Source organism: Leptonotus elevatus, chromosome 17 (genome assembly GCF_054856555.1).
Source record: "Leptonotus elevatus isolate MCC_2025b chromosome 17, RoL_Lele_1.0, whole genome shotgun sequence".
In the NCBI taxonomy this organism is placed as follows: domain Eukaryota; kingdom Metazoa; phylum Chordata; class Actinopteri; order Syngnathiformes; family Syngnathidae; genus Leptonotus; species Leptonotus elevatus.
Window position 1 is genome coordinate 13,180,365 of NC_141255.1, and position 25,438 is coordinate 13,205,802.

General features: G+C 41.9%; 1 protein-coding gene across 5 annotated transcripts in view; it reads left to right on the plus strand.

Annotated features, from left to right (window-relative positions):
- The first annotated feature begins 3,168 nt into the window (after positions 1-3,168).
- Positions 3,169-25,438, plus strand: part of htr2cl1 (5-hydroxytryptamine (serotonin) receptor 2C, G protein-coupled-like 1) — a 37,097-nt gene continuing 14,827 nt past the window's right edge. The window contains exons 1-2 of one of the 5 annotated variants that reach the window (XM_086059107.1): positions 4,667-4,884; positions 9,518-10,024. The gene's annotated coding sequence lies outside the window, so the exon portion shown is untranslated. Of the gene's footprint in view, positions 3,261-3,869; positions 4,268-4,666; positions 4,885-4,921; positions 5,066-9,517; positions 10,025-25,438 lie in introns of those variants that run through there. The other 4 variants (XM_086059111.1, XM_086059106.1, XM_086059109.1 and 1 more) reach the window with 4 other exon arrangements.

The following is a 25,438-nucleotide window of genomic DNA, read 5'->3' on the forward strand; positions in this document are numbered from 1 at the left end:
AGAGCCTCAAAAACACGGCAATACGTGATGACTTGACAACCGGGGCCGCTTGCTCTGTTGTATGTCCTTTGAATCAACAGGATTTCCTTTTGAGCTTGTACAAACACAAGCGCAGCATGCTGAAGCCAGACTAGACTTTTTGTTATTAAAGAGCACAACTGAGAATATACAGTAGTTACTGTTAGCATAATGCGAGTATTCAAGATAAAAGGACCAGGGGAAGTTCCGCCCAAACTTTTCAATTTGGTGCCATGACCCGGATAGTTAAATATATGCTGAGTGTTGTTGACATCGGCGACTGGGGCTCTCCTTGCCCTCATGGGAAAGCGTCACTCTACCTTCATTGTTTTCCCTTGTACATCAGCGACTGGGGCTCTCCTTGCCCTCATGCGAGGGCATCACTCTACCTTCATTGTTTCCCCTCACTGGAACGGCTGATCTCTGGCTCGCTCATAACTCAAAATTTGGGCTTGCAGCACAAATGAAAGCTCGGCAAGCTACAGCTCTCGGCTAGAATGATTTGGGTCTCAGAAGTAGCCAAACAGGATTTTCTTTTTTACATGAATAGAGATTGACTAGAGATTACTCACAGATAAACTAGGCCAGTCGCTTGTGGTGAAGGATTGACCCGGGTGGCGGTTTCATTGTAACCCTTCTTGTGTAATACACAGACAGCATCATGTGTCATCGTCGGCGTGGTCGTTTGCCGCCTACTACTCACACCGGCTTGTCGATGAGTGTTACGGTTTTGAGTGGACAAGAAAGATGAGACCGACTGGAGTTTGGGTTGGAGTGGAAATAAATGAATGTTGCATCGTTTTATTAATCCACTCATCTAGAAGACACAGCAGCAAAGACTCGCCAAATGAGATGAAATCTATCTTCTCTCGTAATCTTTATTTCCATCAGCATCATATGCGGGATCCAAGTCGGAATCCGTGACAGAAACCAATTACATTCATGCAACACCATCTCAACTCTGACCTTGAGAGAAATCCTGAAGTCTCTCCTCTCTCGGCGAATGATGATGTTTCCAATCTTACAGGGTTGCCCGAGAGCCACGCGTGACTCAGATTTTCCGGAAGATTTCCTTTCTGAGCTTCCGATCGTATTTCCCTCCTGAAGCTGTGAGCTGTGAGTCACAACGCACCGGGAGGCTTTTTTTTTCAGTGTTTGCTTGCTCTCCACTTGTACAAAGTCAACAAGAAAGTCTTTGGAACACAATGTGGATGCTAGCAAAGCTTTTTGAAAAGTATCCACAGAAAGATTTTTACTTAGTGAACATGTCGTCAACATGACTTTTTGTTCTTTTTTTGTGACAAACTGTTGATCCTGTTTTCTGACATGGGGCTGTTTTTCAGGAGTTGTTTTCAGCCTCTTACCAGCTGAATAGAATAACTGTATCACTCGCTCGTCCGATCCTCAGTAAAGAGAAACAGGCCTATTCTTGATTACCCCCCCCCCCCCCCCCCCCCCAACATTATAGATGGAATCGGAAGTACTTTCAGGCTTGTGGACAGGCATTGTGGGAAAGATCTTGTTGTGGCATGACTTTGTGATCAATGAGCCCATTCCTTTTGCATTATTAATGTTTACATCCTCCTTAGAACATATGTACAGCCCAAACAAACATGGCAGCCTCCTGACTGAATGAACGGCATCACGAGCGGTGGTCGTTTAGCGCGAGTGGCTATTGACCGCTTGGATGGAAGCCACCGTTTACAGGATTATACTGTGCTTGACACCATCAACACTACAAGTCGCCGTGCTCTCGAACCTGCATGGGATGGATTTTGTCAGTACAAGCATTTGCCATTCAATGTGATCTGAAAAACCCAAAGACAATCAGGCGGTGGGGGTTTCTGAATGTTTCTAGACCAGAGGTGGAAATGTCGGCCCTGAAATTCTTGCTTTGGAAAATACTACCAGCCGTTTGTGGAAGCCTCGTTTATACAAAAAAACAATATCGGGTAGGCCGCCTACCGCACGAAGACGGCTGGGATGGCCTCCAGCATGCATATTAGGGGTGTGCCAACAAATCGATTCTTTATAAGAATCGCGATTCTCATTTAATTTGATACAGAATCGATTTTAAATGTCCCAAAATCAATTTTATTTCAATTATTTTATACTGTCTTGCCCTTGTTTGTGTGTGCCTTTATTGGGAGCACTGTTCACGTTGTACACGATTTAGCCACTTAGGGGCAGTGTGGTTCTGCTCGTTCTAATACACTGTTAAGTTGTAGCCACATAGAAGCAAAAAGTCATGATCAAGTTATTCCAATAACAATTGTGTTTTTTTTTGCAGTGTAGGATGTTAGGATGCTTCTCTGTATACATTCCTGAAGCGTTTCGTATGAATAGTTGTTCTTTTGAGTGATAAAAGTGCCATGAGTAGCGCGCTAATTAGCATTAGCGAGTCAGACTCGAGTAGATCATGACAATAACTGACTATGACTATAAATTGAAGCAGAAATCATTGTGAATCAAATCATTTTTAATCTTAAATCGTTCTGAATCGATAATCCGTTTAGTCCATTTGTCCTCAGAGAAGACATTTTTGTCAGGTGGAAACTCCACTAAGGCAGCTCAATTCCAATTATTTTTTTCCACAAGTATCTGTTTTTTTTCATACAGTGTGAACGGTACAATTCCGAAAAAAAAAATTTCACACCAGACCTGGGTCACTTTCCTATGTGGATATAAATCGGATATGTATGTGATGCGTCTAAGATTGTCTAATATTTGGCCATTTTCAGAAGAGGACTTTTTGCTACAGTCGACCTTGTGGTTAATTCTATGGGGTTAATTCCCTAAAGAAAAGCACCTCAACCTCATCATCAGTCGACAGCAAGTGGCAAATTGAGTTTTTAAAGGTATTAATTGTTCATGAAAAATAATAAAAATAATCACATTAATTAAAGACAAAATATTATCTTCTTACTGTTGAAAGTGTCTCAATGAGTCAAGTATCCATTTAAGTCTCCCGAGAGTCAAATCAAGTGACTGGAGGGATTTCCCCCCCAATATTACAATAGCATTGCAGGAATGAATTGGATGAAAAGTGAAGTCCATGTGAAGTGCGCTCTTTTACCGATGGGATTGTTGTCACAACCATTAAGGGATTAAGGGAAGCTCTGAGCTTTATTCCGCCAATAATCCTGCTTTTATGCACTAGGGAAAGATTCCGATGCTAGTTCTCTCAATGCTAGCTGGCTTGTAAAGCATATGCAAGGTTCGACAGGATCAGGAAAATTAAGGTGAGCAAAGACCATGAGGGTCAAGCAGGGGTCACATAGTGACTGAGATACACCCCAGGGTTGCAGCTCCGTTGATATCCCGTGAAATCACTTCTGTCGCGGAATACCGTATCGGTGCGATCGTGACGAGAAGTCCCGATCGCTCGTGTCGGGATTTCTTTCCACTAATTCTGTTTGTTCCACACGTTGCATATTCTATTAGATCAGTTGCCCTGATTAATATTTAAAGAGTGTGCATGTAGGATCAGGATTCAATCTTCTCCATGTGGAGTAATGCGAACATATCCAGCTCATGCCCCGTTAATGCTGTTTTAGCTGAGTTGGTGGGCGGCGGGGACGCCTAGATGAGCAGACAAATACTTTAGATTTTCTTTAATTGAACATTTCGTAACGTTGAGAGGTGCAATTAGTTTCTAATAAATTTTGAATGATGATTGTGCGTTGAGCCTGTTTTGCTTGCTGTTGGAGCTAATAAAGCGACATTTTGACACGCATCGGGAGTGTTTCGTCATGTGCAGCCTCTCATCCCTTCTGCGCGTTTGTGAGGTGAGCTCTGCCTGCCGCTTTTGATTTCTTGTATCCCTGCGTCCCCCTGCAGTGGCGCGGCAGGAGCTTCTCGCTGCACACGCACGCGCTTGCTGCTTGCGACGTGACAAGAGGTAGCCGCTCTCCCCCGTTTCATGCTTTTTAAACTTTCCACGCAGCGCATCGACGCCTTCTCATGAGCAGATGAGCGGCATCCCCAGTGGACTGGACACGCTAGGGTCTTTTGTCACCGCCCCCTCCCTCTTTTTTTCCTTCTTTTTTTTTTTTTTTAAATCAGCCTTGCTGCAGGACTGCTTTGCGCACACGCAGCTGAGTCCGGAGCCAGAACCGAACCGAGAGCACCACGGGGCGGGCACCCTGCCCTGCCTTCGCCCTCCTTTGGGAAGTTGCATCAAGGCAAGCGGCTGCTTGTCAAAGCGACGGCGTGGAGCGACCGGAGGAGCACGAAGAGGAGCTGGCAGGTGAGGCACGCGCCTCTCCATCCAGCACTCTCGCTCTCTCTCTCTAGTTCTCTCTCTCTCTCTCTCTCTCTCTCTCTCTCTCTCTCTCTCTCTCTCTCTCTCTCTCTCTCTCTCTCTCTCTCTCTCTCTCTTCTCCGTCTTGCTCCGGATGCTTTTCAAAGCAGATTTTGAATGAAACTTTGGAGGAGTCGATGCGTGCGCACGCGACGCGTATTTATGAAAGCTTGGTGTATGCGTGCAGCTTTTTAGGAGCCTGGGGGGTGAGGTGGAGGGCGTGGCCCTGTGGCGGTCCCTGCCGGCTACTCAATACATGAATGGGCGGGACTGTAGCGCGCAAATGCCTGCAGCGAAAGTGTCAGTCGAATGGCACAGAGTGCCTTCGTAACACCTGTCGACGAGGTGCTCATCGTGTCTCTCTTAGCGATGCTGTTGCTGCTCCTCAGGTGTCCCTAATGATGTGACTACGCAGTCACGCACGTTTGCGCACACCGCGTGTGCAACGCTGGTGTACCTAATGAAGTGGCCGTGGTGTGTTGATATATCAGGCTGTGGCGTGAGTCATCTGGCGGCTGTCCAGGAAGCCAATAAGAAGCGGCGAGATTTAAAGGCTCCTTCGGGTACGTCGTCGGAATTGAAATTGTTCCTCAAGTCTCATTTGAAATGCACGCCGGAGCCTCGCTTGTTGTCTTTGTCTCGCTCTTCACTTCCCGCCTGGCCACCTCGGAAAAGAGAGGTTGCGATGGATTGTTCCCCCCCCAACAGTTGGCGCTTCATATCTCTCTGGCTCATCTCCACTGGGTACTCGGCTTGCTTGTATGACCTTTTCGCTGTCACATACGCTTTGCATTGGCTACAAGTTGACAAGCTGCGTGCGTGCTCATCCGAGTAAACCCCAAATGTTTTTCTTAGTGCATACTGCGCCACGCACGCACTTAACGCAATGAACTGCACGTTTTTTCTTTGATCGAAATGGAAAAATCAATCAGAGGGGGGAATGGCATGACTAACTAGAGCCTGTGGGGTGTTTAAGGGACAAAACTCATCAATCACAAATGACAAATAATAAAAATGTGCATGCGTGTGCCTGTGTGTATGCGCGTGTTCTTTCAGAGCTGCTCTGATTTCAGTGAATTTAACTCAATGAAGTCCTCCAACATCCGGTGATGCCAAATATGGGATTTAAATGCGGTGCAGATTTTTTTTTAATTTTTATTGTTCAACATTGTTCCGCCATAGCAGCATCAGGGAATTCCTTCCAGAGGCAAAAGTTATACGGAAGTATGGAACTGCAAATGTGGAATAAACATTACTGGTAAATACGTATTTGCAAGTACATTCAAACTTATTTGTAGGCTAATTGCTTAAATAACATTTTTTGTACATAATGCACAAGTTAAAAAATGCTGTATTTTAGCATTTGTCCTCATTATACAATACGTTAAAAAATGAAGTAAACATTTTTTATTCTTAATTTGAATGATTTATTATTATGTCTGCAGTGCATGATTTCCGCATTTTTTCCCCATAATGCCGCAGGGTATGTGCATGCGCAAGTCAATACCCTGTGGCGTTATGGTAAAAATGCTAAGTGTTTAGCATTTAGCCTACAAGTACATTCCAACATATTTGCAAGTACGTACGAATGCACTTGCAAAAACATATTTTACGAGCTCTGAAATAAATAACTGAAAGGTGGAATGCTTCAAGGGTGATATCATTTAACGAACTGGCCCCTAAGAATGTTGTATTTCTAACTGAGCCACGGAAACACAGCAGCTACTAGACTAGCTTAGCATCAATCATTGCCAATTGCACACGTTGCTTTTGAGTTCTTGCGGTGTCGTCGCCTCTTCGTCTGGGACGATCGCTCCTTCGCCATCTGGGATCAAATGTTTCCTGTTAAGTGTTGCAAAGGTTCGATTAACATCTGTGCTGACGTTATGGCCATTCCAAATGCCACCAGTCATGTATCATTTCGGCCTTCGAAGAGTTTCCCCTAGAAGGAGTTTCCTGTCTTGTTTCATTGATTTCCTGTTTTGTCTTGCAGCCAAATTTCATCTGATCCTTTGCTTTAGGAAGGCATCCTGGGATTTACAATTAGGACTTTGTTCAAGCAAAAAGACAAGGTCCTACATCTGTTCGCTATCCTTGAGTCCTCCGCCATCCTTCTGTTCTCATCTTGCGGATGAGCCTTTATAGTCGGCCTCTCTCACTGAGCGCCATTCAAAGAAAGCCTTCCTTGCAAGTGCTACAAAAGAAAGAGCCGGATGGGGCTCACAAATAGCTCGAGCGCCATGCCCGACAAAGAAAACGGGAAGCTGAAGTGGTTCTTGAAAGTTAAACACGAGCGCAGAATCGGAGCTCATATCGGCAGCCTTGTAGAATTTTAAAGCAGTTGTTGCACAAACGGTGTTAGATGTATTTGATTGGGCTTTAATGTGATATAGCATCAGAAAGTGGATAGAAAATGACATTTTTTGTGTGTGTGTAGGTGTGTGTGTGTTCTACCTCGTCACTCGCCGTGCGTGTGCCACACGTCTGGGTCAAAAGTGAAAGTCAGGGACGGCGCTAAATGTGATGATATAATGTCAGTGGAAGGAACTCAAGCTAAAAATAGTCAAAGGACGAATGTACACGGGCCAGGTTAAGAGTGTCACTGATGATGGCTAAATAGGGACAAGTGCCTACATGTCATTTACATCAAATGCTTAAAGCGGATTAGTAGGTTAGCTTGGTCGCTGTGGTAACAGAGGCCGGGGAAATGAGCTCTAAGATCCCGTTGTTTGCTTGTTGTTATTCACAAGTTTGACCAAGCTCGTAACTCAATATATTCCTGCATCAGTTAAATTTTCCTCATATACAGCTATTAAAGTCACCCCCCCAATTTTTTTCCCCCACATGTATAGTTTCAAAACAATAATTAAACCTTAATAAAATTTATGCAATCGCACAGAGGCTTGGGGAGGAAAAAACATGTAATCAGATTACAGGTACATTTATTAAAAATGGGAATTACTTCGAGGGAGAGTGTAAAAGATGGAGAGGGAGAGAGGAGGAGTGAGGGATGGAGGGCGGGAGAGAAAAGAGAGAGAGAGAGAGAGAAGGGGGGAGAGAGAGAGAGAGAGAGAGAGAGAGAGAGAGAGAGAGAGAGAGAGAGAGAGAGAGAGAGAGAGAGAGAGAGAGAGAGAGAGAAAGAAAAGGCACGTGCAAGTGGGGCCGTTGCTTGGGGACGAACGAACTGACGGCATGCTACGCGCGGTAGCTTCTTGCTAGCTAGCCGTTAGCCTACAACCATAATGTGAGTTACACCTTCCCACCAATTCACTATTTAAACATCATACACAACATATACACGGTTAAACTTGTGACTGGGATAAAAGTTCATTTTGCAGTTGATGACACACATCATCATCTTCATTGGATCTATCTATCTATCTATCTATCTATCTATCTATCTATCTATCTATCTATCTATCTATCTATCTATCTATCTATCTATCTATCTATCTATCTATCTATCTATCTATCTATCTATCTATCTATCTGTCTATCTATCTATCTATCTATCTATCTATCTATCTATTTATCTATCTATCTATCTATCTATATCTATCTATCTATCTATCTATCTATTTATCTATCTATCTATCTATCTATCTATCTATCTATCTATCTATCTATCTATCTATCTATCTATCTATCTATCTATCTATCTATATATCTATCTATCTATCTATCTATCTATCTATCTATCTATTTATCTATCTATCTAGGCTCCCCGGGTCCCTATCACCCGCAAATAGCAGGGCACATTGTATAGAATATATATTTTGTGGTGATATTTATTTTTATTTTGTCTTCATGAGCATACTCAATATTGGAGTAATCCAAAAGTAATCCAGTTACATCACTTTAATATTATGGTTACTAACTACATTTTGTAGCAGGTAATGAATTACATTTTAAAAGTAACCCTCCCAGCCCTGATCGCACATTCTTGCGTTTTATGGGTGGGGTCCAATGGGGCCAAAAGCTTTTTTGCGTCTAACCCAGTCAGCAACCATTGCTGTCAAAACTGCTGTTTTAGGCCAAATAAATAAGAAAAAAATCTGTCTGCAGCCGCAAAACATTTGAACATGATGATGAACCAAACAGTGTGTGAGGGCCCAAGTTCTAATTAGAGCTGCACCATAACAGAAAAATATGCAGCATCCCAAACTACCTTTCGTCTTCCGCTTTTGGATTTTTTTCTGCCTTTTTTTGCTATCAATTTTCTGTTGTATATATTTATTTATTTATTTCGGTGGTGGGGGTAATTTTGTGGACATTTTGTGGTAATTTTAGGGATTTCTTCTTTTGTTTTTGGACATTTTGCATTTTAAACGTTTTGTACCTTTTAAAAAACAAAACAAATAAATAAATAATTTTCCGACCTTTTTGGCAATTGCAAGGACATTTTTATGGTAATTTTTGTACATTTTCTTTTCTGCCGTTATTGTTGTTATTATTGAACTCTGGCATTTTTGGGAAATTGTATGGTAAATATTTGCTTTCCTCTTTTCTTTTGACACTTTTTGGACACTTTTAGGTAATTTTTTTAAACATCTACCTTTTTGTCTCTTTTTTGACAACTTAAAAATGTGGACTGTGACACCACATGTGTGTGTGTGTGTGTGTGTGTGTGTGTGGGGGGGGGGGGGGTTGGGGGTTCGACAGGGAGCCATAGGAGAGGGAGTAAAGAGTCACATGTGGCTCCAGAGCCGCAGGTTGCAGAACCCTGGTCTAACCCATCAACACACCACCAAGGTTACCTTTGATAATTTGTCAGATTATTCGACACGTTCTCAGCCTGTTCTCAGCACAGTTTCAGTGACAAGATGCGACAATTGAAATAGAAAGCAAGTGTGTTTGTCCAAATGGGTTTTGCTCGCGCTCTGCATGTGGATGCGATTTGTGATATCTGACTTAAAAAATCTTTTATTTTTCCACATGCTCACAATCAGTCCATATGAATACTTGAATGTGATGTTTTAGTCACATTCAATTGGTCCATCCAGTGCTTCCTCCCCGTCCGTGCGACCAAGCTGACTTTCCATTTCTATCATTCTGACCGTCACATTGGTGAGATTGCCTCGTGGTCTCCCCCCATACCAAGCAACCATCCCCCGCCTTCTTATTTCCCGCTCTGCTGCTCGATATTCTCCTCGCCTCTGAACCGACCGTGCGTCTTCCCTCTTTCTGTGCTCACAGTGACTGCAGCGCGCCGCTTTTCCTCTTGTGGAGGCCTCGGGGATTCGTCTGTTCCGCCGTCGCCGCCTGACAGATTGACACGCGGGTGAGCGCTTGAGCTCGCGCACGCGCCGCCGAGTGCTCGCCGCTCACTCACTGGCTCACTCTTGCGTTTGTCAGTTTCCTCGGCCTTCTTCCTTTTCCCACATGTTCGCAAGGGAATGTTGCAGCCTTTCTGTATACTGAAGGAAAGCTCAGTGAACAGTGGGCACAAATTCCACGGAAAATAATTCGGGATCTTCACGTCTTCGGCCTTCTGGTAGATGTGACGGACCGCCATGTGTTCCACACAAGTCAGTTGAGCTCCATCGATTTCAGACCTTAATGTGTTTGTCAAGTTTTGAAAGTAGAGAAACAGCACAGAGAGAATTCTCCATTGGAGTGTTTGGAAGAGGAAAGCGATTGTGCACTGAAGAGCTTCCTGAGTCATACACAGAGGCGGGCAGAGTGGCTAAACATTGCGCTCAAGTAAGAGGGCTGTTACTTTACAATAGCAGGACTCAAGTTTTTGCTGTCATGACACCTCTGACATCTGAACAGTGGTTTCATTTTATAAAACAGAGAAAACATTTAGGAATGTCTTTTGATTGTAAAATAATAATCAACAGCAAATCCTTCTTCAGACCGTTACTTTTGATAACACCCTAAGTGAAATCCGCGATGTAGAAATACTTTGTTTTTAGAGATTTATAAAAGCGTGGTGAGTGATGTCATCACACCAGAATGGCTCATCAGGCGCTAGTGGCTGTCACATGTCGACCTTGTCACTCTTGTCATATTTACAAGACTAATGTTGCTTCTTTTTGATGTACACATACTTATGATATCAAAATGCATGCTTTGTGAATTTATATATATATATGTGTGTTCCCTGTTGTAAGCATATTATTATCCATCTGAAAGTTTGAGAGAACAGTCCTTCTTCGCCACTGTAAACAGTTGGCGAAGAGATTATTTTAAATCTAAAAGGGTACATCGCCACCCTCTGCTGGAGGGTTGACTCATTACGACTTACGAAGCGCTTTTCACGGGAAAAACATAACAAACGACAAAACACGTCCTTGGCATCGACTGTTTTGATTCTAATAAATTATTTGAGTCATTCTCGACATTTTATGAGTTAATTAACCTTTTGATGCCATTTTTATTCCTAGTTTGCTGAAACGATCGTGCGTCCAGGGCTTCACAGCGGTGTCTGCTTTTTTTTCTCCAGTTTTTCTTGTACTGTAGGTTGTCTCGTCAAGAAAAAAAAACCTCTGGTGGCTTGAGTCATTGCTTTGAGTCAGCTCGGGGGATTAAAATAATTGTGTTCCTGCTACCGCCCGCTGTCTGTCAGATGGAGTTCAATGGCTTTTTTTTGTTCATGTCTTACAATCAATTCTTGAGTTTGGAATGGTCATTGCATGATGTATTTTATCGGATTTGCAGGAAATTGTCCACATTTATCCTCATTTTGGCCCGTGCAGCATTCATGCACACACATTTCAATGGCAAGGAAAGAAAAGCAAAGCAATGAATTTTGAATGAAAAGATTTACTATGGTGCCATTTGCCGTGTGAGCTGGAGCAAATCAATCAATGGAGCAAAAATAAAGGGAAAAAAGCCACGACCAAAGGTGAAAATCCAAAGAAGTGGATGATGAAAATAAAAGCCTGCAAAGTGGGACGCAATTGCGAAGGTTTTTCTCAGCAGACAAGGTTTGGCTTGTAAGTAAACGTTTGGCGCCTGTAGCGAGCACAGGAGCAGATACGAGTGGTTAGCAACAGGAAAGGCTTTTGTCGCTTTGCTACAAACGCTCAGCGCGAGGGACTTTAATCATGATTTATCGATGTGGAATAGCCACACGCTCGCCTCTCTCGGGCTGCGATGAACACTTTCTTGCCGGCAGGCTCGCAGCGGCAGATAAGAAACGATGAACTGATTCTCCTTTTGTTTATTGTTGGCGCTCCCTCGTGCGCCAAGCGCATGCGCGTTGTCTCGTGAAAGTGGATAGCGAGGACGCATTCTGTGGTTGGGTTAAGAGAGTACAAATGTGTTGATTATTTGCGGCACTGGGTGAGAGACATGTCCAATATTTCTTCTCCATTATTACCATTGGTGACCGCCGTCCCGGGCCAATCCCATATTCCGGCGACCTTGACGCGTCCTTATTCTGAATTGCTGCTTTTCAGCTTCCTGCTTGGCCCGTTGACACTGCGCTCCAAACACGGGGCGCCGTTTAATCCACTAAAGCCAAACTCCTCAATGTGTCATAACCATGAATAAACATCAGCGATAAACGAAGACGTGGGCTGATTTATCGTGACGGAATGTGCAATCCAAAGTGCTCACCTTGGGAGGAGAGCACAGAGGGAGCCAAGGGAGGGGAAAGCGTCGGCGGCTGCACCGCCTTTTGATGAATGGAAAGCGATAAGCGTTGAAAATAATTAAGCGTTGCAAATAATTAGCCCAAACAACCTGGCTGCTTTGCCTTGAATGCGTCAATATGCAGCAAGTCCCTCTGCCTGTTTATTGACTCGACGGGAAGAATCAACAATGACAAATGATGGCATTAAAATAAAGCGATGCGCAAAGCCGCCCAGTTTGACCCTTTTGTTGGTGTTGACCCCGTCTTGCGGTGAACTTTTTCCAAGGAAGCTCTACATATTCTCACACCAAGTTAAACATAGCCAGAGGCGTAGCTTGCCAACAGGCAAGGCAGGCAATTGCTTGGGGGCCCCTTAGCCAGCAGGGACCCCCAGAGAGCCAACAGATTTGACACAAACTGCATATCCTTCACATAGCAATGCGGCAAATTCCCTGAGTCAGGTGTTCTTTTTTTCTTTAGAAAAAAAAACAGCCATGTATAATAAAGCTGATTATTTTTTGTAAACGATCATGAATAGTAGTAAAGCTTTTATTAAAAATGTTTAATTTAATAAAATATATTTTTAATGACCATGTACAGTAAAGCGTTTTTTTTCTTTTTAAACGACCATTTATATACTAAGGCATGTGTGTGTGTGTGTTTTTTTTTTTTTTAAACAACCATGTATAGACGGGCTTTTTTTTTTTTTACCATCCATTTGTACTAAAGCATTTTTAAAAAGATGACCATGATTCGCAAGCCGTTTATTTTTTTTTTTATAAACGACCATATATAGTCAGGCGTGTTTTTTTTTTTAAACGGCCATGTGATTAGTTATTATATTTTCCTGTTTTCTGACTCACTTAGGATTCTTGCTAATGTTAAACAAAACAAGTGACTTGAACAAAGCACAATTAATAGGGATTGTTTATTGAAGATGCAAATGTTCCATTTTAAAATGACGTTTTTGGAGCCATTATCACTAAAGTTATTGATTTCATAGAGAAGATTAGTAAAGTTGAAATAAGCAAGTATGCAAGTTGTACTTTTCGTGTTACTTTTGCTTTGTTTTTGAAGTCTTAACCATAGTGTGGTAATTTATGTTTTGTATGCCCCCCACTGGCCAGGTATGGCTACTACATTTAGATGTGTGCACTTCCTTCTGGGAAAAGGTTTAAAAAGCAAGATGGCTGCCTTAGCTCTGGTTGTGCGTGTATGGAGGAGAGACAAGCTATAGGCAGGCCTCTTGGCTTGTTAACTCATTCACTGCCATTGACGACTATAGACGTCAAAAATTCATGTGAACTATTTCTATTAGTTTAACTATTTTTCCATTTCATTTCATTTTTTATGAAAACCTATATTTTTTCTTGTACATTAATAACAGATATAAAATTATCATGTGATTAATTGCGATTAAACGGTCCTTATTATTATTATTATTTTTAAATTAGGCCTGTCAGGCGATAATTTTTTAAAAATTGAAATTAATCACATGACTTCACTAGTTAACTAACGATTAATCACAAATTTTATATCTGTTCTAAATTTACAATATTTTTTTCCCCTAGGTTTTCATACTCTTGTTAGCAAAAGTGGATTAAAAAAACCCTAATAGAAATAGTTCAAATGAAATTTTGACGTCTATAGCCGTCAATGGCAGTGAATGAGTTAAGGTTATTTTTGCTTTTGGAAAAAAACAACTCTTTGGCCCCCTTCAGTTGATCTTCCAAGAGGAGCTGTCGTATTCTAAAAGGCTTTTGTGTTGATTGGTGTGTGGGTGTTGGTGGCAAGGTATTACCTTGAACTTCCTTTTATTTGCAGCTGGTGTGCTGAGTATGAATGCGAACACATTTGATTCACATCAGATTCAACTGAAATGGAACAAAAGTCATCTTGTATTAGAAGAATCATCTTTGTCTTTTGTCATGTATAGACAAATAGACTAAATGTGACCTCTGCATTTGACCCCACACAGCTAGTGGCACGCACTCGAGCAGAGTGCCTGCTTAAGCACCCGGGAAGCAGTTCGGGGTATCTCGTCTTGTCCTGCTGCTATCTTTATCCTGTCTTGCTCAAGGACACCGCAGCCGCGTGTTTGGGGAGGGTGGTCTTGACCCCGGGGTCTCCAAGGTGGCAGTTGACGATGTGAACCACTTGGCCAGGGCTGCCTGTTAACTCTATTTTTTAAAGAACACATTTACAACGAACCTGAATACAAATTCTTAAAGGAGCTGTAAAGATGTTTGATTCTTGCGTTCTTTGTCAATCAAACCACAGACCACACTGTCTGCTCACTTTGTGTTGCAATACATAATCAAATCACTTGGCTTCCATCTGCCATTATGCAAGTTTTCCCAGTAAAAGTGGTGATTGGCAAATGTTAGATATGCAATGATTATTATTATTTTTTTTTTACTTGCAATCTTTTTTTTTCTTTTCTTTTTTTAACAGCACTGGCTATACAGCGTATACAATTATTTGTAAGGTTTATCAATTGTTCTAAAGTGTTCAAAATGTATTTTTATCCCAAGTATTAAGATGATCATAAATGAAGGTGTTGAGCTGTAAGCTGTTATATCACTGCTTTTTACTAATGTTGGTACTGTTTCAGCACTGTTGTTGAGGTGCTTTATGCAGGTGTAGTATCAAAGTCAAAATTTCGGTATGGCACATTAAAACCAGAAGACGTTCCAGTCGCTTCCTCCCACTTGCCATCAATTCCCTAAACAGTTGACTCCAATTCCTATAGTGGCTTTCTGCATCACTGCACATTTGTCTCTTTATTTTCGCTTGATGACTCTTCGCATCATTTGCATATTTGTCATTGTTTGGTACTATAGCACTAATGGTACCCTTACATTACGTAAATTGGGTCTCTTATGTGTCAGGTCCTAAATGTTGTATTTGTTATAGTTGCTTGTAGTGCTGTCACTATCGAATATTTTTAGAATCGAGTAATATATCGGTTATTCAATCGATGAATTGACTAATCAGATTAATTTCGATTTTGCCTTATAGTATATTACAAAAGCATTTTTTCCCCGTGATTAATGTTTATTAAACAGTGACTGGTGTTTATTTCGTGCTTAGAATTCGTATAGTCAAGTGAAAGTGTGTGTGTGTGTGTGGGAGGGGGGGGGGGGGTTGACTATGTTACCGGTTTAGTCATTGCTTTCCAAAGTAAAAACATCTGTCTGCAAATCCATCTGCAAATGTCTTATTTTGATTAAACACAGAAGATAATCAGTCTTCTTTCATGAAAGACTACAGAAATCAGCAAACAATTACTGTAAATATGCTGAAATCAGAGGATTTGGACAATTTTAAATTTAAAAATGGCCCCAAACGACTACTCGGTTATTAAAATAGCTGTTGTTTAATTACCTGTTGATTAATCGATTCATTTTGACAGTTGCTTGTTACTGAAATAGTAGTGTGGCTCGTACTACTGTAGGCAAATTATTTGTGTGTGTTTTACATACTTGCCCAATAAAGATGATTCAGATTAATTTTTTATTTTTTTTTAGTTTTAGATTGGCCAGCTCAAAACTTGGGGTGTGACATCAAAAGTTTAGTGATTCATGGGTATGGGTCCCTGCCCCACCTTGTGCGGGGAGTTTGCATTTTCAAGTTACTCTGGCTTCCTCCCAAACTGCCATTGGCTGCTGACCAGTCCATTGTCTGCACGGACAGTATACCGGATGTCCTGATTTTGGATGGCGACCATTTGATGATTTGCATCACAAACAAAAATTTTTACCAACATTTGGGAGGATGATGATGATGATGATGATGATGATGATGACCAGTGCAGGCAGAGCAGAAGTGCGGCCGTGTAAAGTTTCCCTCTTGTAAGGCTGGCCTGTCCTTGACAGTGATGACGTTCCACTTGCGTGGCCTCCAATTAGTCTGAGAGTGTCGCTTAGCGCGGGACATTGGGCAGAATTTATCTATCCGCCTGTCACAGCGCGCCGCTTGAGCGAGGAGAGGAGGTCCTAAGTGTTGCCGCTGGTCTATTTAGTATGGACGGTGTGCGCTTATGCTCTGTTTCTATTTTAGTGACTTGAAATGACGTTGGCGCACCGGCCAATAGATTAGGTACAATTTCAAGAGAGCCGCCTGACATTGTTTGTGCCCCGCGTGTCTCCGAAACAGTGGGTTGCAGTCTCCTCATTGTGCATGCTGTGTGTATTTTTGTGTGCACCACACAGCGCCTGCAATGTGGAGGCCGGGACACACACACGCACGCACGCACACACTCGCGCAGACTCCAACGGTAGTTGCCATCGTTAGCGACATCCGTCTGTCTGTCTGTTCAAAGATGCTAACGACTTGATTGTCATGTATTATGGGGAGGACTGTATAATTAGCGGCTTTTGTAGCGAGGGAGGGCGGGAGGGAGGTCGAGCGTACAACTGCTATTGCTTGGGGGGGGGGGGGGGGGGGAAGCCCTCGTCGGTCTCTTGCGGGCTTTTTCATCCACGTCAACCACTGGAGGGTTCGGGTCTTCTGCGAGACATCTGGAGGTGGTCTAAGTCATAATTGAGTGACCACGAGGCCATGCTGGGAATTATTGACTCATTGCTCGGGAGTTTTGTATTGTGGAGTCATCAATGAAAAAAAAAAAAGTTTTGCAACACTGCTCCGGCAATGTTAATGATGTTGCTTTTGCATAATTACAACTTACTCGAGTAATGTCATCTGGTGGACCTTCTCTTCTTAAATATTGAACACATGTTTGAAGGTGCATTGTGCAGTTTAAAAAGGTAATATTAACACTTTTTTATAGCCCAATGCCCAGATGAGTATGAAGAGCCCCAACTGTTTTAGTCTGACTGCACCCCTCGTTTGAAGTCGTGTCTTCGTTTGTCATGGTGCACGTACTCGCACGCGCACCATGAACAAGCCTGACACAGATGTTGCAGTTACGTTTTGGGCCAGAGGTGGCAGTCGTGAGTAAAAAAAAAAGTGACAAACTCTGCACAAAGATCCTTTAAAAGATGTTTGTAAGTACACAATACATTTGTCATAGGCTTTACACGATCAGGATTTTCCCGCCGAGCACCGATCGAGTTCATCTATTGTATCAGAAGATGGAGCAGTATCTATATTTAAAAAACGTTTATGTTTACTTTATAGTCAACCTCCACCATTTGCAGGGGAGAGGGACTAGGCCGGCCACAAAGAGCGAAAACTCACGTATAATTGACATCGATTGAAATGAATGGGGGGAAAAATATTCGAAAAATGCTTATAAACATTCAATCCGATGTGTAATATCTTATTTCGTTGAGCCGATCAATGATGACTCCTTCTTCCTCTGTGCGTAACTGCTCCCCTCTCCCCTGTCTGCTCACCAAGAAGGAAGGGGGGGGGGCATCTGTTTCCAATTAACTTCAAAGAGGCAGCTCGTTTTATCAACTCTGCAAGCAGCCAATCATATTGTGCCCTGCTTAGAAATCCCCTCATCTCATTACTGCTAATATTAGCGATTATTGAAACCTTGACTTTTTTAAACCACAATAATCGACCCATACTTGCTAGGGAGTATTTAAGTATTTTTACAGAGGTGTTCTTGAACTGAATTGGGAATGAATGTTGAATGAGTGGGAGCGAGTCCCGACACAACCAGGTCACTGACATGCAGCCTTGAACCCGACAGTTTGCATCCAGTGCTGTAACAGGCTTCCAAACACACAAATTCCATTTTCGGCTGGAGAATGGCCTCAAAATGGATTGAAAGGCCGGCATTTGGACAGATGGAGTCTAGCAGCCCTGAAGTGGCTTTTGGTGTTGCTCGTCAAGTGCAGATGTGCCAAAAATCCGAGGGGCACACATTTGTTTTTAGCTCATCTGCCGCATGCGTCATACGGACTGTAAATGCACGTCGCGCAGCCATTGATAGGCCTTTGTTTATAGGTTCGAGGCCTTTTCACACTGCACTTAGCACAATGCAATGCGCAATCGACCAAGAGCCGCCGTTGCAAACTTGCACGGCAATGTTTTCACTTTAAAACGCTCGTGTATGAGATATAATGGTGACCATGGCAATCAACTTTTGCTTACATATACTCTAGCTTTATTTTGTAAAGATGCAAATTAGACGAGGTTAAAAGGCTGTTATACGCTCTTTCATGACCATTGATACTCACGCTCGTACTGTTGGCAAAACAAAGAATAATCGGAATCAGGGACTTTTAGGCCCCGTCCACACGAAAGCCAGTTTCAATGTATCCTCACAAGTTTCTTACCGTTTAGGCCGTTCGTCCACACGATGGCGCAGTTTCGGAGCTTGGAACCGAGCACTTTTGAAACCGGGTTCCAGAGTGGAAAGATTTCAAAACGTGCCCCGTACGCGTCCGTCTGGATACCATATGCAGGATACTCCTCCAGTGATGACGTAATGGTCGCAGCTCGATGACGACTCATTTCTAGCGTGACTGCGCACGAACCGTCAGTCTGTCAACAACAATGGCGGATAGCTGTGTCGTAAACGTTTTGCGCAGCCTCCTTAGATTGCTTATGTAATATTTTGCTTCTTCATTCCCAAGTTTGTACTTGAATCACCCGCCATTGTCACTTCTCCTGTGTTCTTCTTTTTCATGTTGTTTTGATACATGCAAAGCCATGTTTGTTCTGTCGATTGCACTAAAGTTAGAAAAAAAAGTGTTCTTCTTCTTTGCTTTTCGTTAACTCCCTGTGACAGCGCTACAGCGCCACGCCAGACTTTACATTACAGCCGTTAAATGTCGTCAGCGTCTTCTTTTGGACACACGCAAGTCTTGAAATGCTTCTGTGTGTACGAGATTTGTTTGAGGAACCAAGCCGGCTTTGCTTCCGTCTGGACGGGGCCTTAATGCGGTTGGAAATGCTTGTCCAGCTGAACTCAATTAGGGTACCCCTCCCCATCGTCACCCCTCTTCATTGCAGCCCGTTTTCGTTTTCCAGCTGTCCTGTCTTCTTCGCCCGCAGTTCCATCACAATAGCCCAAATAGAAAGCGTGCAGCACATGCTTATCGAAAAAGGACGAAATCAGCTGGCACATCTGAGGCGGCAGGCAAAAATGATAAACACCGGGTTTTTTTCACCTTGGCTTTCTTAAGCCTTTGAAGATTCTCCGTCAAACAATTGTGACGGTGTCATTTTCTCTCGGTAACCTGCAGCGGCATCCGCCTGTGATCACATTGGCCCTAATTGGTGTTTGTGTCATTTTGGGACTTTACGCACCATCTCGTCTTCTTGCATCGTCCTTTCATCTCTGCCTGGCTCACTCGCACCCGCAGGAAAAGTTTTTGGAAGGAGAAGCATTTGCTTCATTTGTCATTGGTAATGCTTTTGTCAATAGCGTAGAAGTGGATCATTCTGGCGGCAAGGTGTAATATCACACAGGAGAGGGCGCTATCAAGTCAGGCTCAACTTGTTTGCGCCAAAATGGGCTGCTGTAAATGCAAATCATGGCCGTTGTTTTTTGAGTCGATATTTGATAGGTGCAACAAACACAGTAACTAGGCACCCAAACTACAAGTAAGCCAAAAAAATTATTCAGATAAGAATCTCGATTCTCATTTATGATTCAGAATCTATTTGAAATGTCCCAAAATCGATTTTATTGAAATTATTTTATACTATTTTTGCCCTTGTTTGTGCGTGCCTTTATTGGGAGCGCTGCTCATGTTGTACCCGATTTGGCCATTTGGGTACAGTGTGGTTCTGGCGTTCCAGAGCCGTTGTTAGAGAGAATTTGGCCAACTCTGTTTCAGCAGGGTAACAAAATGGCGTCCATATGTCATATGACCAGCAGTTGACCAATCACAGTGTAGTACTCTACGCCAAATTCTCTCTAACAATGGTTCTGGCGCAGTCTGATACACTGTTAAGTTGTAGCCACATTAGAGAGTAGAAGGAAAAAGTCACGATCAAGTTATGCCAATAAAAGTTGTTTTTTTGCTGAGTAGGAAGAGCACATGCCGGTGAGTAATGTTAAGATTCTTCTCTCTATACATTCCTGAAGCGTTTTGTATGAATAGCTGTTCTTTTGAGTGATAAAAGTGCCTTGAGTAGAGCGCTAATAAGCATTAGCGTGTCAGACTGGAGCAGATCATGGCGATTCTTTGCGCGTCTATGAATTGAAGCAGAAATCGTTGTCAATCAAATCATTCTGAATCAAAAATCGCAGACCCAAAAATCGGATTTGAATCATGAGACAGTCAAAGATTCCCACCCCTAACCAAAACCTTCCACTTTGGGCCATCGTCCTCATCAATTCCAAGTCTGTTCTCTGGCAAAGTGTCTCTCGACCTGCGGGCGTCTTAGCAGTTGGCGCTGGTTGTCAGGACGTGAAAAGTTTCCAGTGTACTGAAACCATCCTGACAAGATGATGATTCGACTGCCCGCCGCATACGGGAGCGATCGGAGACCGTTTACGCAGCAGATCATTTTCAGTCCGTTTTCTTCCTCAGCAGGCCTTGAAACAAATATCTCACGTTTGATCTGACTGCTGAGGACAGAAAAGCAGGTGGCCAATCAAAACACATCCTACGTTCACATAACGCCAATATGGTGGCCTCTAGCCAAGTTGCCAGTGAGTAAAAAAAATTCTACCTGCTTATATAACCTAATAATTACAGATTCTGAATGTAGCGAGTCATAATTTGCTCAGCGTTTTTATTTACATTCAAGAAATTAGACGAGTCAATGTCTGGCCACAGATCAACCAATTTATCCTCTAAGACAAAGTTGGCCAAACTATGACCTGGGGGCCAATTGTGGGCCGCCATTCATTTTTTCTGTGGCCCACAACTTTTACTGAAAATAACATGGCCCGCATCACAATTTTTTTTTTTTGTGTGTGCCGTGAAAAATGAGCGTCAAAAGTTGGCGGGGTGCTGTTAGCGATTTTCGATACCACTTCTTTCAGACCAATGCCATTAATTATGAGTAGTCACCGATACCAAGTACAGATACTACTACTAGTACTTTTGATACATAAAATTTCCTTTAAAAAAAAAGAAGATCATTTTAATGAAAGCCCTATATATTCCAGTGTAGCATTTATCCTTAAAATTGCATGAAATTAATTGCAATTTTTATTCTTCTCATTTCTAATTGGTAGTTCCTGATCGTTAAACGGCCACAAGAGGGTAGCCGATACTGGTATCTGCAGCCTTCGTGAGTACCGGTACCTATTGGTTTTGTACTGAGTATTGATACTCGCGCATCTCTAGTTTAATAATATGCAAAGAAACACACATACAAAAGAAACAAATTATGAAGTAAAATAGTAGCAAGTTTGCCTCCACTTTCTGCTCCTCGTTAAGTCAAAACAAGTGAGACTGCTACAGATTTCATTTGTTTTGGTTCTCATTTTGGAGATCAACATTATACAGAGGGTGGATTTTTTCTAGTGGGTCAGGGCTGCTGACCACCCTAAAATCGACTTAGCACATCTTAACAGAAAGCTGTGATGTAGATGTTTTTTTTTACAACTACTATTTATAAGCAATATGAAATTGCTTAGAAGATTGATTTGACCTTTTTTGTTTTTTCTATATGCAACTATGGAGGAAAAATTTGGACAACCCTGCTCTAAGATGTTGAAATCATGTGAACAGAAAACGTGTTTTGACTGGCCACCTACATTTCTGCTCAAGTAGCGCATACGGTGAGGTTTTTTTGCCTCGGCAGATAAAAAGTAGCAAACATTCGATATTCGAGCGAAAGAGAGCACTTTTTGGGTACGATGAGATGAGGAAAAAGTGGTGCTAGAGAGGAGAAAAAGTGGGTTAGCGGGGTCAATCAGGAGGAGAGCATCGACTGTTACTAAGAAGGAATGAGGTGCAGTTACCTGGAGAGGAAAACAGTTGAGGTGCAATTCCACTTTCTATATAATAAATGTCAAAGTTCATGCCAAAGCACCAGGTGGCGCTACATGCAGAAGCCCGCAGAAATTCATTTTTGTAAAAGCAGCAACGTCAATTGCAAGTAACTTTGATCCTGAATAGAACATTCAAGAAAATCAGTTTTCTTTTTTTTCCAGAGGTTCCAAAGTCTTCATTGTCTCATCCAGTTTAAGACTGGGAAAATGTGCTGGAATCTTTTCAAGCAACTTTGTGCTTATTGTTGCTTGTTGACTTTTACTGCAGCAGCACTGCGGAGAATCTCTTCTCACTTTCTCTTTATTCTCACTTTTCTTTCATTCTGCACCTGTGCTTTTATCGGTTTTCCACCAAGCTCCGTTCCACGTCCTTACACTTTTCTGCGTTGAAGTGTTTGCTGCTGCTGGTCAAATGTGGCAGACACTATCATTGGCTTTGAGCATGCAGACGTGCTCAATCACACATGAAATGCAGCAGTGTGTAATTATTTTTTTTCATCAGTCTTGTGTTTTTCTCCCTCTCGAGGAGGCAATTACACGGGTCATCCTGAATTTTAATGGAGAAATAATGGAGTCGGTGGGAGATAAAGACAATGAGGCGCGGGTGGAGGGCTTGGAATGCTCGCAGCAACAACGGAGAGCGCCGAATAACAATCAGCAAGCAGAGTGAGGAATAACAATCAGACATGGAAGCCGTGTGCCAAGCCGGCGCGTGTGCGTACGTGCGTGCGTGTGTGTGTGTGTGTCCGGCACGCAGACGAGATGCCACTTTCCACATCTTTTTCTTTTCGTTTGTCTTTGCCGTAAGAAAAATGAACCGAAAAAATGCAGTTTGATGTCCTCTTCATGACACACGAGCGCTCCAGAAGATTGCCGCATGCACAAATAACCTTTCTTTCCTTCCTGTTTCTTTGCTTTACTGCACATTCACCATGGCAACAGTCCCTCTTTTTATTTTTATTTTTATTTTTTTTTAAATCTTTGTTCTGTTTAGTGGAGTCAGCTGTGAATCTTGAGCCGACACTCAATCTTTCTTAGACGTAAGCACCAATTAGCGAACGTGGTCGTAATCCTTGAGCACAAATGTCACATGCAGAGACAATTTGTGTGCTCGGCCCGTCTGCACGTTATTTTCCTTTCATGTCCGACTCGCTATTGATGAAGTAATCCAGCAGGTTTTACGGATTTTGTGCCTTAGTGGTCCATATTGCATCATGGCCTCTTCCTGAACTCCCGCTTTGCAGAGTTCAAAAAAGTTGTCAGATTCTTGCCATTTGAGATGTTTGTGCCCTCGCCGCTCATGCCATGCAAATGAAGAATTCTTAATTAGAGAGACCAAAACCAATTATTACTAGTCAAGGAGGCCAATAACTATTTGGGGCCAATATTAATTTTTTTTTTTTACAAATTTCATATTCCAACTCTTCTCTTCTTTGAAATGTTTTAAAAGGGAAGTCAACCCTAAGTTTTTCTTTACAATATTCTATTGTATGTCCCCAACTAGTCTAAACACAGCATTCTGATTGATATTGCGTTTGTGGAATATAAATTTAGCAGCAAAATCCCCCCATTTTTATCCATCTCAGGGGACGGGATGTCCATTTTGCCACCTGCTGTCGATTGAAAACGACATCACAGATGCTCAGAGCTCAGCTAACGACCAATCACGGCTCCCCTGTTTTCTGACTTTGGTCATGTGACGTTCACAAGCTGAATCGTGGTTGGTCGTTTTCAGTGAACAGCAGGTGGCAAAAGGAGATGGATAAAAACGAGTGGATTTTGCTGCTTTCCACAAACGCAATATTAATCAGAATGTCATGTTTTGACCAGTGGGGCTGCATTGAACATATTATTGTAAAAAAATAAAAATAAAATGGTGGGGGGGGGGGCGGGGGGGGGGTTGACTTCCCATTTGAAGCATTTTTTTATAGTTTTCCACAATAAATAATTTCCCCCCAAATTTCAAAATTACTTAAATGTTCAACTTTCACGTATCTTTGTTTTCATTTCAAACAAAAACAAAAGATGCAGAGAGTTCCCAGGGTCAGCAGCATCTAATAAAGTTAACTGAAATTTTTAATGAATTGTTCCCTGAAGTTTACCCGTAAACCAATTAATTTTTTTCGACTATCAGATTTTTAAAAAAGAAAGAAAAAAAGGCAGATATCGATGTTTGTTAAAAAACTGAATACCAGCCGATAATCTGTCTATCCCAACTCTTCATGCTTGTCGGTGTCTGCAGCATCTTGGAATGCGATTTTTCAGTATTTATTGGAAGCATTGCTTTTCCCAGAGTGCCTTGCTCAAGGGCACCTTGCAAGTGCTCAAGATGCAGAGCAGACGACTCTGATTCCGAATCTTCTCTCAAATCTTCTAACAGCGCTTCCCAGAACCCCAGGAGGTCCACAAACCCTAAAAATAGATTTTGCCCTGTCATTAAAAAAAAGTGCAAATGTCCCACCCACAAAGTAAACACACTAAACCAAATTACTCCTCCCTACTTTAGCTTTGGTGTTAAAAAATTTTATTATCGTGGGAGAAACCCCTTGAGATGCAACATCTCATTTACGAGGGGGTCCCACACCAAAAAATAAAAATACAAGGCAATCATAACGATACACCAGACAAAATAAGAAAAGAAAAGAAAACAAACAAACACATAGAATACAATAACACTCAACAAAGACAACCTTAATCTCAACACAACAAAGTTCTAATTATTCCATAATAATAAAATAAAAAAATAAAAAAATACAGCGTGACAATAAATTATTATCTATTTTTAAATAATTAAACAAAATATATTTAAAAAATATGGAGTGAAGACAACAAACGAATATTAACATGTAGACTATTCCAATTAGATGTGGCAAGTCACTTAAAGCCTTTCTTCCCTATTTCTTTAGTGACAGAGGGGACTATGAAAAAAAACGGATTTGAATTTTGTAATGTGTAGTTGGCTGACTGTGGAACAAAATATTGTTTTAAACAATAAGGAAAATTAAAATGAATACATTTAAAAAATAAACTGAAACCAATGAAATTGCCGTCTATGATCTAAAGAAAGAATGATCAAATTATCATACATTAAACAATGATGAGTAAAAAAAAAAAAAAAGTAACCTAAAATAAACCTACATAGTATATTATAAAGCACATTAAGGGTCTGTAAAATGGTTTTTGAGGCTATCTGATAAACAACATCGGCATAATCAATAATGGGCAAAATAAGTTGAACAATCCGTTTTTTCCTAATAATCAATGCCTCGAACGAAAGGAAACACCCACACCGAAATTAACTTTGTTCGAAATATGTATTTGAAAGTTAGTGTTGAGTCAACCCAAACTCCCAAATATTTACATTGCGGCTCGGAAGCGCATACCTCGGATCAAAAGTGTCCAACTTGTAGACAATAACATAAGAATCGTCACCGTGTCTTTGGCTATTGACTCTTTGATTGGCTTCCAGCAGTATTCTTTCTCGTCATACACCCCAAAAAATTTTTTTGCTCATGGTATCTTTTTTTTTTTTTTTAAATCCACTAATTGCTTTCAAATCAAATCACCAACGGGGTTGGAAAAGTTGCAATTTAGCGTCTTGAATGTGCTTGTAACATGGATGTGATCCAGCCCATCCGTGCGCCTGCGAGTCTTTGCG